Source organism: Canis aureus, chromosome 28 (genome assembly GCF_053574225.1).
Source record: "Canis aureus isolate CA01 chromosome 28, VMU_Caureus_v.1.0, whole genome shotgun sequence".
NCBI lineage: Eukaryota > Metazoa > Chordata > Mammalia > Carnivora > Canidae > Canis > Canis aureus.
The window spans coordinates 32,093,181-32,110,449 of record NC_135638.1 but is presented as its reverse complement, the minus strand read 5'-3'; the positions used below and the strand labels follow the sequence as shown (position 1 = coordinate 32,110,449).

At 38.1% G+C, this 17,269-nt stretch overlaps 1 protein-coding gene across 4 annotated transcripts in view; it reads right to left on the bottom strand.

Moving 5' to 3' along the window:
* The window catches only part of TOX (thymocyte selection associated high mobility group box), a 299,196-nt gene that overhangs the window by 239,047 nt on the left and 42,880 nt on the right, over positions 1–17,269 (bottom strand). The window lies entirely within an intron of this gene.

Genomic DNA, 17,269 nt, shown 5'->3' with positions numbered 1-17,269 from the left:
TAGTTTTACATTAAGTAACTGCCAGGGGACACGATGATATAAGAACACTATTCATAAATATTTCTTTTGCCAAAGAGATCAAACATTGTGCTAAGCATCCCATAAAAAATAGTTTTCAATGTTTTGGCTGGAAATATTTCCAAACCACAAGCCCCAAGAATCGTACAGCTATCACTACAATGAAACTTGTAAGATGGCCCCTTAGGAAAATGGTTGTGACTAAAATTGTTAAGTGTCCTTTATAATGTCCCTAGGGCTCCAGTTATAATTATCCTCAACTCCAATTTCTGATGTGAAAAAACAAAAACAAAAAAACAATGTGTGAACAGTGGTATTCTTTTCTGATTAAAGAACTAAATTTTATCTTATGGAGGCCCACGAAAAATTGCTTGCTGTCATGTGTCATTCATTAAAAGAAAGAAATGGACATCGGTGCAGAAATTGCCACTGTTAGATTAACTGCAAAGCCTCATTCCACCTGTTTAGGAAGTTTCCGATAAAGTAACCAACGTGCATGTCCTAGTCTCATGTGAGGAGCAACCAGGAAAAGGCAAAAGCAGTGAGTTTTTGCAACAAGTTGAATCTCTCCATTTTAACCAACCTCTTGGGAAGAATTGATAAGGTAGTGAAATATGTCTACAAAAACTGTACACTGATTTTGAACAACAGCTAATATACAGAAAGCTAGTCCTGGTCTTTGCCAAGGTAAGAATTTGAATGCTTTCCCTGGAAGAAAGAGTATGAATAATGTCCTTTGATTTATATTTGAAGACATGTGCCAGTAAATTTATATTTAAATAAAAATATCATTCAGGGCAAGTGTTTAAACATAAAATGAAAAGTATGTTGTAAAACATACTTTTGCTAGCTATCTACTTATGGTTCTGTAAAAAAAAATCATGTACAAAGAATAGCATTTAATATACCTGTGGCGCTACACTAAGCCCTTCACAAGTACGATTTACACACAGCAAAAGGCCAAGTGTCACGGTACAAACTTCATTAGTTTGTCGTGAAAATTAAAAAAGAGTCATTATTGGAAAATGTTTAGAACAGTGTCTGGGACTTCAGATACGTTCAATAAATATTACTTCATAGTATTTCACTTAATTCTCTCAACAAACATCCAAGCCCTAGAAATATTACACAACCAGCCTAAAGTGACACACTCTTAGTCCTGAGCCCTATGCTTATAACTGTACTTGTCCTGAATATAAATAAGTGCTATATTCTATATTCTCTCCTCTCCTCCTCTACCTCTCACTCCCTCTCACATATCTCTCTTTCTCTCTCTCTCTCTCTTCCTCTCTCTCTCTCTCTCTCTCTCTCTCTTTCGCCATGCAGGCTTCATACAATTTGTATTTGAAAGACATATATTTATATATAACACATATAAATGCTGGAAGAAAATGCATGCCAAGGGGGTGGAATTCCATATTTTTAGGGCTGTCTTTTCCGTTTTTCTACAAGTCACACGCATTCCCTTAGTAATCAGCTACTTTAAAAAGATCTTTGAAAAACTTAAATCAAGAAAACATTAAGAAGTTTTGAGTGCCTCCTATTATTTGCCATCAAGATCTGTAAAGATTGTTTTCTAGTAATAGTGATTATTATAGCAAGTTATTTTTTTAAGTGCTAACAGGCACCCTAGTAGGTACAGAAAGTTCATGTCCCACTACCCCAAATGCTCCTGATGCCTGAAGGTTGGGCAGCAGAATAATCACATTTAATATTATTCGGAAACATCCAGAGGGCGCCCTAGAATGTGAACCACAGACAGGTCAGTCCCTGCTCTGGGGTGCGGTGAGTCATACTCTAGAGATGGGAGGTGAGTATCCCGTCTTAAAAATCTTTTCTTTAGGCACTGGTTAACATATTATTTGGAGACTTGAAAAGAAACAAATTAAGCACCTAGGCATGCACATCATCTCATTTTAACTGAGGACTACCTACATAATTTGCCAAGAAGGAGCAGTTTCCAGGAGCGACAAAGAGTGAACTTGTAACTGGAAGGCAAGCTGCTCGCCACCCCTAAATCGATGATGGTTTGGTAAAGAGCTTGGCTTTACAGAGGAAGAACTAAGTAGAATTTTCAGGAGTATGTTCTTAAGATGACATAGAAGTGGGAATGAAAATGGTGTGCTCGGGTCACACTGAATGGCCCAGAGAGAGCAAGCTAGGCCCTGGGGAGGGGGCATGATCTGCACAAGGGGGCCGAGGTCAGACCTGGCCATGCAGCAAGACGAGCTGGACCCACATGCCCAGCCACTGGAAGGAGGCACCTGGACAGTTTCCTTTCTCCCTTTTTCTTCTCCGAGATAACTGAGTTTAGGAGAAAGCCAGCCTCCCTCTCAAAATCATGTGATAGCCTCAGCTACTGATGTGCCAGGTCTAGGGGTTCCTGGATGCAAAAGCATTGCCATGAATCCTTCAATCTCAAGTTTTCAGAGTCAGAAAGCCCACTCCCCAGTCTCCGAAGAGGCTCCCTGGTGCCACTTCGCACCTGTATCTCTTACCCTAATACCACTATCTAGCAAGAGCTTCCTACCCCCAGAGCTGTTTGTCTGTTTGCAATTAAACAGGTTGTTTTTAAAATGTCAGTTAAAAAGATTAGAGTTTCCCAGACAGAAATTTAGCAGAGAGCTCAGGGTACCTAGAGGGACACCCTGACACCCAGCTCAGGTCTTCAGTCCAGCTCAACAAGCACACCCTGATGGCCAACTTCTGAACATGGTGAGGAGAAGGCTGGGCTTTTCTAGAACATATGAGGCAAGAAGGTAAAGCACTCTTATGAGTAGCAAGAGGAATCTGGCCAAAGAGGATTTGAATGCGTCTCAGCACTGGTGCACTGGCAGTTCGCCTATTTGTAGAGCGGAGGAGGTAGTAGTATTTTAAACAGATAAGTATGGGTAAGCAGGGAAATTAGAGAGAGTTTGGTGTTAGCAATTGTTTTCTAGAGTATGAGAAGGAGAGAACTGCAAAAGCATGATACCTTATTACTCCCCTTCCCCTATGTCACAGAAAATAAAATAAAATCAAGTGCTTTCACATACAGGTTTCCTTTCTAAAAGCCTGAGAAAGTGAAACAATCTTTGAGGGTCACCTGAAGAAGAACAGGTGACTCCCCCCAGGAGTCCATCCCGAGTATGAAGTGAAACAATTTAACTGGAGAGTAAAAAGGAGTCTTTTGCTGTTTTATAAATTATTTTATGAAGGACTATTACCTAGTTAGCAAAGATACAAGAGTAGAAAAGGAGAAATGCACAAGAACCAGCAATCAAGGTATTTCCTTCAAACAAATTAGTACTAATATTGTTTCTTCAATGTCCATCCAGTGGTCTACTGTCAAATCAGAAAGCAGGGATTTATATTATCATTCAAGATGGAATTCCCTATCAGGAGGCCCATATTTCAATGCAGAACGGATTACATTATTTGTCAAGGAAAACACATTACTCTTTGAAAAACAGAAGAGTTGACCTTGGCAAAAACTTAGTGAATTTTTTCCCTTCTTGATTTCCCTTATGCGCAGTGTGTGGGAGAGCACATGTTTAGTGCTGCTCTGTGGCATTGTTTCAAAAGAACTCTCATTATTGTAGCCAGAAATGAGTAGGGAACATCTAGAAAACAGTTCACATTACAGTGTTGGGAAGTGATTGAAGTCTTGTTTCCACCCTTTATGTTAGGTAGTCAAAAAAAAAAAAAAGATCTCGGTAGTAAATAGGTACTGGCTTAGCCTCTGTTTGCCTTTTTCCCTTGACCAACCACAGTTATTCTTTTCATAATTAGAGATAAACAAAAATAAGCATTCTGTGATAAAATTCTAAAATTGTGTAACTATTTCCCATTTTATCGGACTGCTGTTATCTTCTCATTTGGCTTTGCTTCAAGTGGCAGCACCACCCCTTTTAGGATAATTGATAGTAGTGTTGAATGTTGTCAAGGCAATATTTTGTATCCTCGTGTATCTCTAGGTCTTTGCCTGTGGATTAGCCAAATCCATCCCAACAGATTTTTCTTATCTTCCTTCTTCCCTTTGTCTTGGTCTTATCATTTTTGACAATAATAATAATAATAACAAATATTTGTTGAGGTCCAGTACCTTTTTTTGATGCCATCTTTGCATGCTAGGCTATTCACCTCTCTCAGTAGCATCCTAAATTAGATACTAGTGTTGTTCACGTTATAAATGAGGAAGCCAGGACTACAGAGGCGCTGACTATGACTTGCCATCCTTGCAAGGCTCTTAATGGCTGGGTACAGGACATCTATTTCTGACGCACAGTGCTAACCAGTCCGTTATGAAGACCAACTGCACCTCGTGGTCTGGTTCCCTTCACGTTTTGTGTTTACGATGAGAGATCAAGCCATTCCTCACCAACTGAACCTAGCTGCGGAACAGCTCTACCATGAAGCAAAAAAAAAAAAAAACTTAATCGAAATGCACAATGAAATTTTTCATGCTACATGTTCTTTCCTTTTGTCACTCCCGACACAAAATCTACCAGTAAAGCTCCATCTTCTTCGATTTACTGAGAAATGAGTCAGCAAGGATTACAGGAGATTATGAAGAGATTGTACAGTAAACATGATAGACTGTAAGACAATTCAAAATTGAAGATGAAAAGAGATTTTCTTTCAAAATTGCAAACCAAGTCTGTGTTTGAGTTTGTATGTGATCAAACTAAGTCATAAATGACTGGATCAGGGTAGGATGAATGGCAGGGCTTCAGCTTCTAAATAATCAACAACAAATACATCCACAGTGACGGGTACCATCCAAGAAAAGGCAAGACAATATCATTATTCAATGATTTAAAAAAAAAATGTGATGCAAAGCAAATGCTGTGAACCATCTCACCCCCTGAGAATAGAGATACAGCCTCGTATCTCTAAAAGATAACATTCAGTGAAGGTTTAGTAATTACCTGGCATTTCCTCTCTTTGATGGTCTCTGTTTCTGTAATTTCCTCTACCACAATTTTTAAATATATATTTTTTAATGTTTATCTGGCAAAAATCCCCTCTCTTCCCCTTCCCCATAGTCCTTCACTATGAGCAAAACTTCCACATGCTTAACCAGTTTCATAGTTAGTGACCTGGTAAGAGGACCAGCAAGTCCTGGAGTAAAACCCATTCCTCTACTCTTGGTCACTGCACGGGGAAACACTTTCTTACATAAAGAGATTTAACTAACAGGAGGCCCAAAAGGTATGAATTTCAGTCCTCTTGGACATCATGGTGCAGGAGGAGAGCAGAGCTGGAGGAAAGCAGGAATGAGCCTTCTGCTGAGCCAGGGGGTCCAGACGGGCAGTGGCAGAGCAGATGAGTTATCACTGGCCCAGCAGCCTTCTCGGGTCTTCTCTTGTTCAGACTCAGAGAGGTTTTTTCTTTTTTTTTTCTTCTTCTAAGAATATCGTTAATTTATTTTCATCCAAATTTTATGAGCTCAAAATCTTGGTTTCAGGAATATTCTCTTTTCCCCAACTAAACACAACTAAAAGAAGCCCTAGGACAGCATTTTGGGACCTCTACTGTGTCCCCAACCCCAGAAAAAAGCCGCCAAAGCTCTCCATATGATCCTTCTTTAACATAACCGAAAGGTTTTTTGTTAAAACACATGTAAGGGAGGCGCCTGGGTCTCACTGGATGAGCTTCTGCCTTTGGCTCAGGTCATGATCCCAGGGTCCTACACATCTGGCCCCCTGCAGGGAGCCCACTGCTTCCCTCTGCCTATGTCTCTGCCTCTCTCATGAATAAATAAATAAAATCTTTAACAACAATAAAACAAACAAACAAAACTCAAACCTAAAAGTGAAGTCGAAAGCTAGTAGGAGCTAAAAAAAATACAGAAATAATACCCACCACCTTCATAGCAATACGTCCTGGAGTGTTCATTTGCCTTCCCTCCCTCTTTTCTCACTCTCTCTTTCTCTCTCTCTCTCTCTCTCAACTCAAACCAGCACACATCCTTTCTTCAGGCTTTCATAAATATTTGAGTACTTACCACTCACCAAGCACCTTCCCAGAGCTGAGGAACCATGGATGAATAGGACAAGTTTGTCCAGCTTTAAGAATTCAAGGCAAGTAAATAAGACTTACAAATTGACAAACAGCTACAAAGCAGGGTGATGAGTACTGTAGTGCTGGTGCGGGGAGAAGGTGGTAGCAGTGGAAAGGAAGGAGGTCCTCGCCGCCCCAGAGATTGGGGGAGCCTTCCTGGGAGTCAATCCTTAAAGAGGACTGAAAGAGTGAGTACAGTCCTGCCAGGTAAAGAACAGGTCCAAATAATTATTTGCTTTTAGAGCAAAGAACAGCTTGAGGGGGAGGAGGGTGATTACTCAAGAAAGCTCAATAATTTTACAAATATGGAAAATTTGACTAGACAATGAAATCTGCATTGAGTTTGGAGGCAGCATGGGAGTAAGGGAGGAGACAGTTTCTACTTAAAGCTTTTATACCAGTGTGCTTTACCAGAATGGCACTTTTGGATGGACATGACTACCTGTTCTGAGAAGACAGCTTAAAGGGATATTGCAAATGGGTTGTCTTCTCCATGTGAAAAAAGGAACTCAAGAACAAGAGTTGTTTTATGCTTGCTGCCCAGGGGCAGAGGCTGAAACAACTATAGAATTCCTCAAGCCTTTACTCTTTACTGGTGACTTCAAGTCCAAGTATGCCATAATTCCTCCAACAATATAGTCTATGATGGCTATTTGCAAGAGACAGAGGGTGTGTGTGTGTGTGTTTGTGTGCTGCATGTGTCTGTGAGAAAGATAGAGAGAAAGATAGTTAAAATGACAGAACAAAAGGAAATCAGATCTATCATCAAGTCTGTTGTGATATTAGCTTTATTCCTGATGCAACAGGTTAACTTCTCTAAATGATTTAATTTAATACTTATCACAAGGAAATAAAGCCCTATGACCCCTTCATAGTAGATGGGGGGAAAAGTCCACCGTTTCTTCTGTATTATTATTTTTGCCTGTTACGAGTAAAAGTCAGTTTGCAAAAATTCTTCAGAAAAGGCATTTTTTTGTAGTTGATATAAAGTACGGGAAAAAAATAAAAAATAAAAAATAAAAAAATAAAGCATGGGGTGCTAGCTACTGAAAGCCTATCTATCCCTCAATAGAACTACTCAATAATTAAAGATTAAGAATCTTCATCAAACACGGCAACTACTAACACTGCACCTGATGTTGGGCTCTGACGGGGGGATTTGCTTGCTAACCGGCTCTTGCAGGTCAATGAGGCAAAGCTCAAACACTACAGGTTAGTGCCAATAGCTTCTTGTTTTCACTCTTCAACTGGCAAAAAAAATTTACAAATGTATTTTGCTCCAAAAGGTTGAACATTAGCCAGATGGTTCTAGGTAACGGTGGGATTGGTTGGCAAAGACATTAATTTTTTACTGAGAGCCCAGCTTTTGGACTTAATCTCAACTATGAAAGAGTATTCCAGTTTTGTGCTTCTGAAAATCATCACTGTAAATCACATAAATGGAAATGTCTATAGACATATTTAAGTAAAGAAAAACATGCTTAATTTCTTTTGCTAGGATGATCTATATACCTGAGCTATGCAATACGTTCCTTGAAGGCCGATCTTGGACTAAACGTACTACAGAGAGAATAAAAGACCTTAGAAATGATATAGGTTTAAAGTCCTTTGACTAATTCCACTGAGATTATTCAAGTGCATGGAAGGGGAGAGGGGGAAAGCAAGGATGGAAAGGAGACAGATATTAGTACCCTGTTGTAATTACTATGTTCCCCACGGTCTAAAATGCTAAAAATGAATGTTTCCTCTATTACGAGGATATAAACCTTTCTCACTGCAAAGCTATTAGCATATATAATGCACATGTCTGAAAATCATGGCTTCTCTGTCATTCTTTTCAGACCTTTAGGGACCTGGGTTATTGTATAGTCCTGAATTATAGCCAACGCATAATTTGTAGTCCTCTGGTTTTCCACGTTTTTTTAAAAAAATCAGTTTAAGCAATTTTACTGATATTTAACAGTTCAGTCTTTTCCAACAAATTAAAATGTTTGCATTGTCTGGAAAAAAAAATTGCTGTTCAAGTGACAAAAAGAGAAGACGTGAATATACGTTACTGAGTGCCAGTGCTTCTATCAACGAGATGATTTAAAAATGCAATTCTAGGAATTTATTAATGTAATATTTCTTTAAAAATAAATAAACAAGCTTCTCAAAAGTCAAAACATATATAAACTCCCGATCTGTGTGCACCATTCTAGGGCATATAAAGTCACAGGAAAATGAATGACATTAATTTGGACCTTTTGAACAAATACATTTCCTCTTGTATTTTAGGAGTAGAAATTGTACCTTAACAGACTCGACATTTTTTTTCTCTGATTTCAGTTCTTTCACCGCAAAGGTAGAATCAAACAAGAAATCTTACTTCTCTTATTCAGTTTTATTTCAATCTATGTCAGTTTAGCATATTTTAGATAGTCTGTATAATTTTTTTAAAATAAAAGGGCCATTCTGATGTTAATTTGGATCAATCTTCCAAACATATGATTCTAGGTTTTCTAAAAGGGCCCCTCTTAAGGGGGCTTTTTAAAAGTGAACAAAAAAGCACCCTGAGGCTGCCCAATTCACATTTAACCTACTTACATGAAAAAGGAACTGCTTTGGTTAAGAATAAACTTCCACAAGCTCAGGTTCGACGAAACACGCCAGCATATTAGTGAGGAAATGAGACAGCAAATAGTAACTCCTTTCATACCAGCAAAAGAATACTGTATTTATTTAAAAACAGTTGGCAGAGATTCTGATTTTAATTAAATTACATTTACTGAAATAACATTTTCATAATTAAAAAAAAATAACCCATTTCTCCCAAAGAGCTAGCAAAAAATAATCACAGGAACTTCAAATGGGCAAAGGAGTAAAACGATAGTTAGAATAAATGAGACTAATTTGGATTACAACTGTGTATTAGTTCGCTAGTTTTCGGAGATTCAGAAGGCATTATTATCCTCTGTTGTCCTGTAAAGTTAATACAAAGAAGCTAGCAAGTTTTGTTATTAATGATTTTTTTTTAGAGGAAGGAATTTAGCACAAGTTTCAGATCTCACTGTATTTTTATTACTTGCACATTGGACTCCTAGAGCAGTAGTCTAGATCACACTAAAGATACTATAATCTGACCTCTTCTTTTCCCAAATAAGGAAACTGAGTCCAGAAAAGTTAAATGACTCCTTCCTAACCATTCAACTAGTTAAAAAGGCCAAGTCTGGAACTCAGAGGCTTTCCACTCAACAGATTTGTCCCAGAGCCAAGCATTCATACCTTCCTAGAGGAGAGAAAGGGGAAAAAATGACACACCATCTATGTGGACTAAGGGAGAAACAAAATTCCAATCCAAGGGAAGGCTCAGTCTCTTTCACTACTGGCTCAGGTCTTAGAAAAGTTCAGATGAGAACCAAAGTTCATGTTCCGCAGGGAATGAAAACTGTCAAATAATCAGGTGAAGTCTCACATATTGGCAAAACCAACGAGTGGATAATATGTTTCCATGACTTACCAATGACAGCTTAAGGAAGCGCAAACTTCTCCACGAAACAATTTTGATTGCTGAATTCTTCCAAATAGGCAAAAGATGGCCAAATGGGTCAAGTCATCAACCTCAGTTATAGAAGTCACACAGGGGAAAAGAGGGAACATTTTAACGAAGAGAGAAAATATACCAAAACCATGGGAGACACAGAACCACCCTTTTCCTTCTTGGATACTGCTGAATGCTGGTCTTGTGAAGAGTAAGAAGCAGTATATATGGTGCTGCAGTGCCCAAAGAAATTTCAACCAGTCAGAAAAGGACTTACAATAGTTTCATACATGTGCTGCTGGATAATTTATGAGCAAATACATCGTAGTGAAAGCCTAGGCAAGTAGGAAGTTTGTTAACATTTGTACAAAAGGAACACCAACGAGCTTTCATTAGCATCCTTCTCTGTAATTGGGTCAAACCAAAATACAAATGAGTTGTCTTTTGAGAACAGAGCAAGAACCCATCAAATGCTTATAACCTTCACTAACTTAAGTGCAAAAATCGAATAACAAATACAAGTTAAATCTTGTGTAAATCTCCCACCCAACCTGATTGTGGAGCCTATATCCTTACCCACTCCACTGAAGTTATACCCTTACCTACTATCCTCAGATTAAGATAAGGTAAAGAGAGGCAACTAGGGGCTCAGGGGAAGCACACAGAGGAAAGGGGGTGTTTGAGCTCTAACAGTAAATATTTGTCACAATGACTTAGGAAAAAGAGCTCCTCTTCTTTACTAATTATGGACTGCCTGCCATCCCCTTTCAAATTATTTGTCTCACAACTCAGATCAATAATCCCACAGATTCTTTGTGTTGCGAAACTTCCTCCAAATTCTTTCAGCAACATTTATTATTTTTTCTGCTCTGGTCATGCTGAATTGGATCATAGCACCACTCAGAGGCCCCAACTACTTCTACTAGGAAAAAAAGCAACAACAAAAATTATCCCTGAGAGTCTAATTTGCAAATTAATTTCCTTGTTCTCTATCAGTTATTCCCAATTTACAAGCTTCCAGGTCAAACTCATTTTGACCAAACACTCATTATGACTGAAATGCAACAAAACTTAATGTTAATAAAAATAATGTATTACTTTCACAGGGTTGAACCCAAATTGGCAAACACACAAACTGCACTGCACAGATCACTATTGTGCCCAGAGATATTAACAAATATTGGGGTGAAGGAGGAGAGGTTCTCAAGAAATACGTATTTAAATCAACTTGAATTAAATACCTTTCCTACAGACTCTCTGAGTATCTCTTAGTGTCACTGAAAACCCTAAAAGAAGAAGGGTTGATTTGCTATCATTTTCTGAACTTATTTAAGCGTAGGAAACCAAATTTCCAAGGATCCTTCTTCATTTGTGGAAAAGAAAAAAAAAAAAAAGCTATCCTAAGGATATAGCTTAGCTCATGTTCCAATTTAAAACCATAATAATAACAAACATAACACACTATTCCTAAACAAATTCCTCCCTTCCAAATGTACCATGAGAAACTAAAGCTTACACTTTCCACAAGGTTGGCTGGCCCAAAGCTACTCTTTGTAAATGGAGGAGATAGAAATTCACCCCAAAGATCAGGGTCCTTCCACTCCAAAAAAGCAGGGATTAACTCCTACAGAAAACTCCATTCTTGATCAGAATTGTGGACACAAATTTTAAAAATAAAGACTTTATTTTACCTACTAATTTATATGTCTTATACACTAAAGAGTTTTCCTCCATCTTTGATGGAAAATGACATTTCTTTCCTTGACTTTTCCAAGATATAAAATTATATGTCATTCCATTCCTAGCTTGCAAAGGTATAATGATTATTGTATACAATTATTATGGATAAAATTAGTAATCTAACTGTGAATTGGAAAGAAACCTCGTGAATATCACACCTTATAAATGAGGACAATGATGGCCTGACTTTATAAAAGCAATGTTTTATTTAACCATGCCTGACACATAAAAAGTGATATTTATGTGTATGACATTATTATTACACTTACCTTACATTTGTATAAGCCCTCATTCTTTCATATTTAGCATTCACACAGGTTTCCTGAAGGCTTATGTATTTGATCATTAATTCAATGAAACATATTCATTAACTATGAGTCGTGAAAATAATGATTTTTTTAAAGGTAGAAAAAATAGAAAAAAATTTTCCTAATGTCCAGTAAGAAATAACATTCTCTGGGGGTACCTAGGTGGTGGAGTCATTAAGTATCCAACTCTTGATTTTGGCTCAGGTTGTTATCTCAGAATGGTGAGATGGAGCCCCTGCCTAGCTCCATGCTCAGTGCAAAGCTGGCTTGAGATTCTCATTCTCTCTCCCTCTGCCCCTTCCCCTGCTCATGTGCACACATGCACTCTGTCTCTAAAATAAATATATAAATCTTAAAAATAGAAATAGCATTCTCTGTTGCAGGTTATGGGTTGTGGAACTGAATACAGTAATATAGTCCCAGTAGCCACAGAGCCTCTACAGGGGTCTAGTGGGGGGAAGGATAATAAAGGAGGAGGAGGTAGAGAATGAAGAAGAAAACAAAGAAAGAAAGAGGAGGAGAGAAAATGGAAGAGAAGGAGGATGATGAAGAGAAGAAAGAGGAGAAGAAGGAAGGGAAAGAAAGAAGGGAAAGGAAAAAAAGAAGAGGAAGAAAAAAAGAAAAAGAATAAAAGGAAAAAGAAAAAAAGCAACTTTTATTAAGACTTACTCTTGGGTACCAGGCGTTCTAAGTGTTTTACATATTTTTTTCACTTAATCTTTACTACACAGTGCACTTGATAACATGATCTCCAGTTTAGAGATCAGGACACTGAGGCACAGACAGGTGGGTAAGTTGCTATATCACCATGATGTGAGTGCTAGAGTCTAGCCACACTCCCACCCAACCCGATTGTGGAGCCTATATCCTTACCCACTCCACTGAAGTTATACCCTTACCTACTATCCTCAGATTAAGATAAGGTAAAGAGAGGCAACTAGGGGCTCAGGGGAAGCACACAGAACTGAAGCTGGGTCTCCTGGAAGGAATGATATGGAGAGTTTACAGGAGTCAGCGAGGTGAAGGAGGAAAGGGGGTGTTTGAGCTAGGGAGAGCAGGCTATGCGATTTCATGGTGGCTTGAAGCAGCAAGGTGCTGGCAGAATCAGGGACATAGTGGACATAAGGAAATGCTGAGAGCAGATACCTGGGAGGAAGCCAGGGGTCCAGCTAGGAGGGTCTATGTGCCACACAAAGGAGTTGACAGTAAGAAGGATGGATCTTCAAATGATCCGGTGAGGAGTGATGAGGGCTAACCTCAGGGAGAGGAAATTGCAAAGGATGGTGGTGAATAGCAAAGATATTTAGTTCAAGAACAGAGAGGCATTAGCAACCCATTGGATGTAGAAGATGAAAGGAGGAAATAATCTAGAATTCCTCCCAGGGTATTGGCTTGAGTGACCAGACAATTGGTACAATTCTCTGCACTAGAGGTTATAGCAAAGAAACCAGCAAGATGGGGAGGAACAGTGTTAGATTGGAATCTTCTGATTTGAAATGAAAGATATTTATCTTTTTTTTTTGAGAGTGGAGAGAGAGAGAGAGAGAGAGAGAAAGAAAGAGAAGGTGCAAGGGAAAAGGGCAGAGGGAGAGGGAGAGAGAATCTTCAGCAGATTCCATGCCCAGAGTGGAGCCCAACATGGGGCTCGGTCTCACCACTCTGCGATCATAACCTGAGCTAAAATAAAGAGTGGGACACTTAACCAACTGAGCCACCCTGGCACCCCAGAAATGCAAGATATTTAATTACAGATGCCAAAACAGCAATTGAATGTAGAGGTTTAGAAATAAGACTACAAATACATTGAAGATATAATTTCAGAGGCCTCGATTTATGGGTAGTGGTTGAAGCCATTTTTTGGGATCGATCATCTGGAAAACCATGTTTTTAGAATGGGGTTCAAAATGAGCCCTGGGGAATGCTAGCAGTTATGTACACAAGTTCATCACAGTGCACCCAGACATCTCCAAAACAACACAATTTTCAGTGAATTAGAAAGCATTGGTGCATCAACCTAGGAGGTCCATGGAAGAAGAGGAACACAGGGAGAAAGAGACAGAAAGGCACAAGAAAAAAATAGGATATATTTTACAACAAGTCGGATGCTGTAAGGACAAATTTCACAAAGGACAGTGGCCAGTGGATTTGGCAACATGGAGATCACTGTTGACCTTTAAAACTGATAAGGGCCTGTGAAGGTATAGGGTCAGAACAGGTGAAGACAGTATGAAACATGAGTAGACTGACCTTTCAAACATCTTGCTTGTGAATAGAAGAAGTCAGGATCAAAAGCTTATGAGCAACTTGGGTATAAGCATTTGCATTTCAAGATGGAAGAGGCCTGAGCATGTTCAGAACACAGGGAGCATCAAGATCAAAGACAAGGGAGAGAGAGATGGATGGAGAGAGAACATCAGGAAAATGTGAATAGTGGGTGCACTAAAAAACTCTAAAGGTTTTTCCTTTATAGCTACAAGGAAATATTTGTGTGCATAGTAACCTCTCTTTTCTTTCAAAGGATGTTTCAAGGTCATCCTGTGAAAATGATGAGATCAGTGGGCTAGCAAGAAAAAGAGGTAAAAGTCTGCAATTATCTTTGGCAGGGATTGGAGAAGCAACTGACTGATGCTACTGCATGATCGCCTTCTAAACAAAAAGTACTTAAAAAAAAAAAAAAACCCTGTAAGATGGAGAATATTAATCACAGATAAAATTAGAAATATCTTTTAAAATAAGAAAATGGTGTTTCAAAAAAATTAAATTAAATTTAAAAAAAAAGAAAATGGTGTTTCCAATTTTTCAAATAGGGCTCGCATCTACAGAAGACAGTGATCACTAGCTATATAATACATTACAATTTGGTGGAAATCTTTTTTCACTTGTGTCCATGCTTCTGCAATAATCATGAAAAGTCCCTGGACATGGGGAGGGATCAAGGGTAAGCCAGGTTTAGTATCTGATTAGCCCAGAGTCCACTGAAAAGGAAGGGAGAAAAGAGGAAGCCCAGGGGTTGGAGAGTTGGGGTGGCTTTGGAGCAGAAGTAGTGTCTCAGAACATCAACACTTGATTCACACTTGTGTTGATACATTCGCCATTCTTTGTACATGCCGCAAAGCACCAGCTACCTGATTAGATCTTAGGAACTGGACAGGTTTACAAAGCTAAGCTTCATATGGAATGCTCTCCACTCAGAGACTGATTTTAACCTCCAGAAAAGAAAACACTCTTTCCTTAATACACTGCTCAATCATCAAATTCTAGCCACAGTTTGCCATAGCTATGCATTAATTTTAAAGAGTAGCACATTTAAAAGGAAAAGATAACAAAGAATTTCTGGGAAAAGAATTGAAGAAAGAAAAAAAAAGAATTGAAGAAAGATTAAAATGCACTAATTTTAGAATTATGAGACAGCCATACTTTCATACACCTTTTTTTGGTTACAATGCCCCGAAGTGTTAAGTTATGATTGAGTCTGAAAGGAAGCCTGAATAATTGTCTGCACAAATTTTAAGTAGGTTTTGACTGAGGGTGGCTATGAGGATTTGCAGCATGGACATTCAATTGGATGTTAATCCATATCTACTCACTGAGTAGCCCAAAATATTGGCTTTGTGGTGCTGAGATCCAGCTACTTAGAGCTGTGGCCCAAGAGAAATCAGTAATTTAAAAGAAATTTCAAATTGTTCTAAATTTTCTGTTATGCTTTTTAAAAAAATCCTCATATTTTCCCTTTGGACAGAGTGTTATAGAATATTCTTACAATTTTATCACTTGCTCCAAAAATGAACATAAAGGAATAAATGTCAAGGTAAAGTTATAGCAAGGAGATCACCTTTAAAAATCTTTAAAGGCCTGTACTTCCTCTGATTTTGTTTATTCTCCCTGCCTTTCCCTCTACCTCCCTAAAGAACAGCAGATTACACAGAATAGGTGTTGGAATAAATGTTGAATGAATTGAAACCCACTGTAGTTCAATTTTTTTTTAATTTGTGACTATGTAAACAAATAGATCAGCTTGCTAATCAAAAAGGAAGACGTATGCTTTTCTAATCAATGTATGAATACCAGTTTCAACTATATCCTTCCTTGATCATCAAGGCATTGTGACATAGACATTAAAAAAAGGAAAAGAAAAAAAATATTTTTGTAATAACGTCCCTAAGTATATTGATCAATAGGTAGAAACAGCTGAATTCCATTTTCTTTTCTTATTGCTGGTATTTTGCCACTGCTGGACTGCAGTGGATCAGTAACACCATCATATCTCAGTGATACCGGAAGGATTGCTATTCAAGAAGACCTGAGAAAACTGCTTCATACAGAGGACATTTTTTTAATTGCTATTTTTTAAGAAAATAAAGCATGCTAATATTTGGCAAGTTACATAGTAACGAATTAAAGGATTAGTTGTTTGGTATTTTGCTCTGAATAAGCCACGTGGCGGCAAATCACAGAAAATTTGAAACTGCAAAGGCTTTTGTAGACCATGACATTATCTTTTTCAGTTCTAAGGTCTTCCACTGAGAAACTTGACTAAGCATGCATATCACTTACTGGGGAGAGTATTTTGAATTCTTCCATTATGAGTTACAGCTATTTCAAGTGACCCAGGTTTAATAATATATCTAAATAGAGCAGAATCTATTATTTACAACATAGGAGTGGTGCTAGTTTCATTCTCGCTTCATATTTTCATTAAAATGTGGAAAATGTTTTTTTTTTTAATTCTGTGTGGCATTATTTAAAATTGCTGTGGGACTCATATCATCCTGGCTAAAAGTAATTAACTGAATTACTAATACAGTTAAATACATGACAGGGCAGCTGCTTACAAATAATTTTACAAATAAATGATTTCCCCACATCTTGGCTGTCTTCAGAATGGTTAAAAAGTATAAGGTGAAATAAAAAGTTAAGGCGCCACCCATGCACTTTTTTTATGGATCTCTTAAACCTACGCAATGATACAGTGAGTTTAATTTCTCAACTAAGGCTTCAAATACCAACAAGAAGTCCATATAACAAATCGCCACCTGGAAACATGCAGAGCTGTGTCTATACTTCTACGTATCATCTCAGAAGATGTTAGAAACATTTCTGCGTTGGATGAACTTTGTTAGACTCCACAGTCATTATAATCACTGCACTTTGTTAAATACTCTTTGCTCTGCTCTAAAAACCATCAGGAAAACCTCAAAAAATGAATAAAAGCAACAACAGCAACAACAAATATCCAAAACCGTATTGAGCACAACCACACTAAAGTACATTGTTTGAAACCAAACAGTTATTGGGGTTGGTGGGGGTGTAGGGATCTTGGCTCTCATATCAGAGTCCAATTTATTTTGTGGCCAGCATGGATAGTAGAATATTTTTTAATCTCAGTTTTTCTATCACAGAAATTCAATTCTTCAAGACATTATCATTGGACGGTATCCCAGAAAATTAAACACAAATCCCTGAGCTACAGAACAATGTTCATGGCCTCCATAAATCTACTTAATAGAAATTGAGAGTCTTCTCTTGGACAGATTTGGAAGACCTGACTTAAACAATATTAAGTGTTTCCATCTAGAAATGACATAACATACTATGCTCCATTCACCCGCTGTCCTTCAAAGAACCCCACAAAAACCCC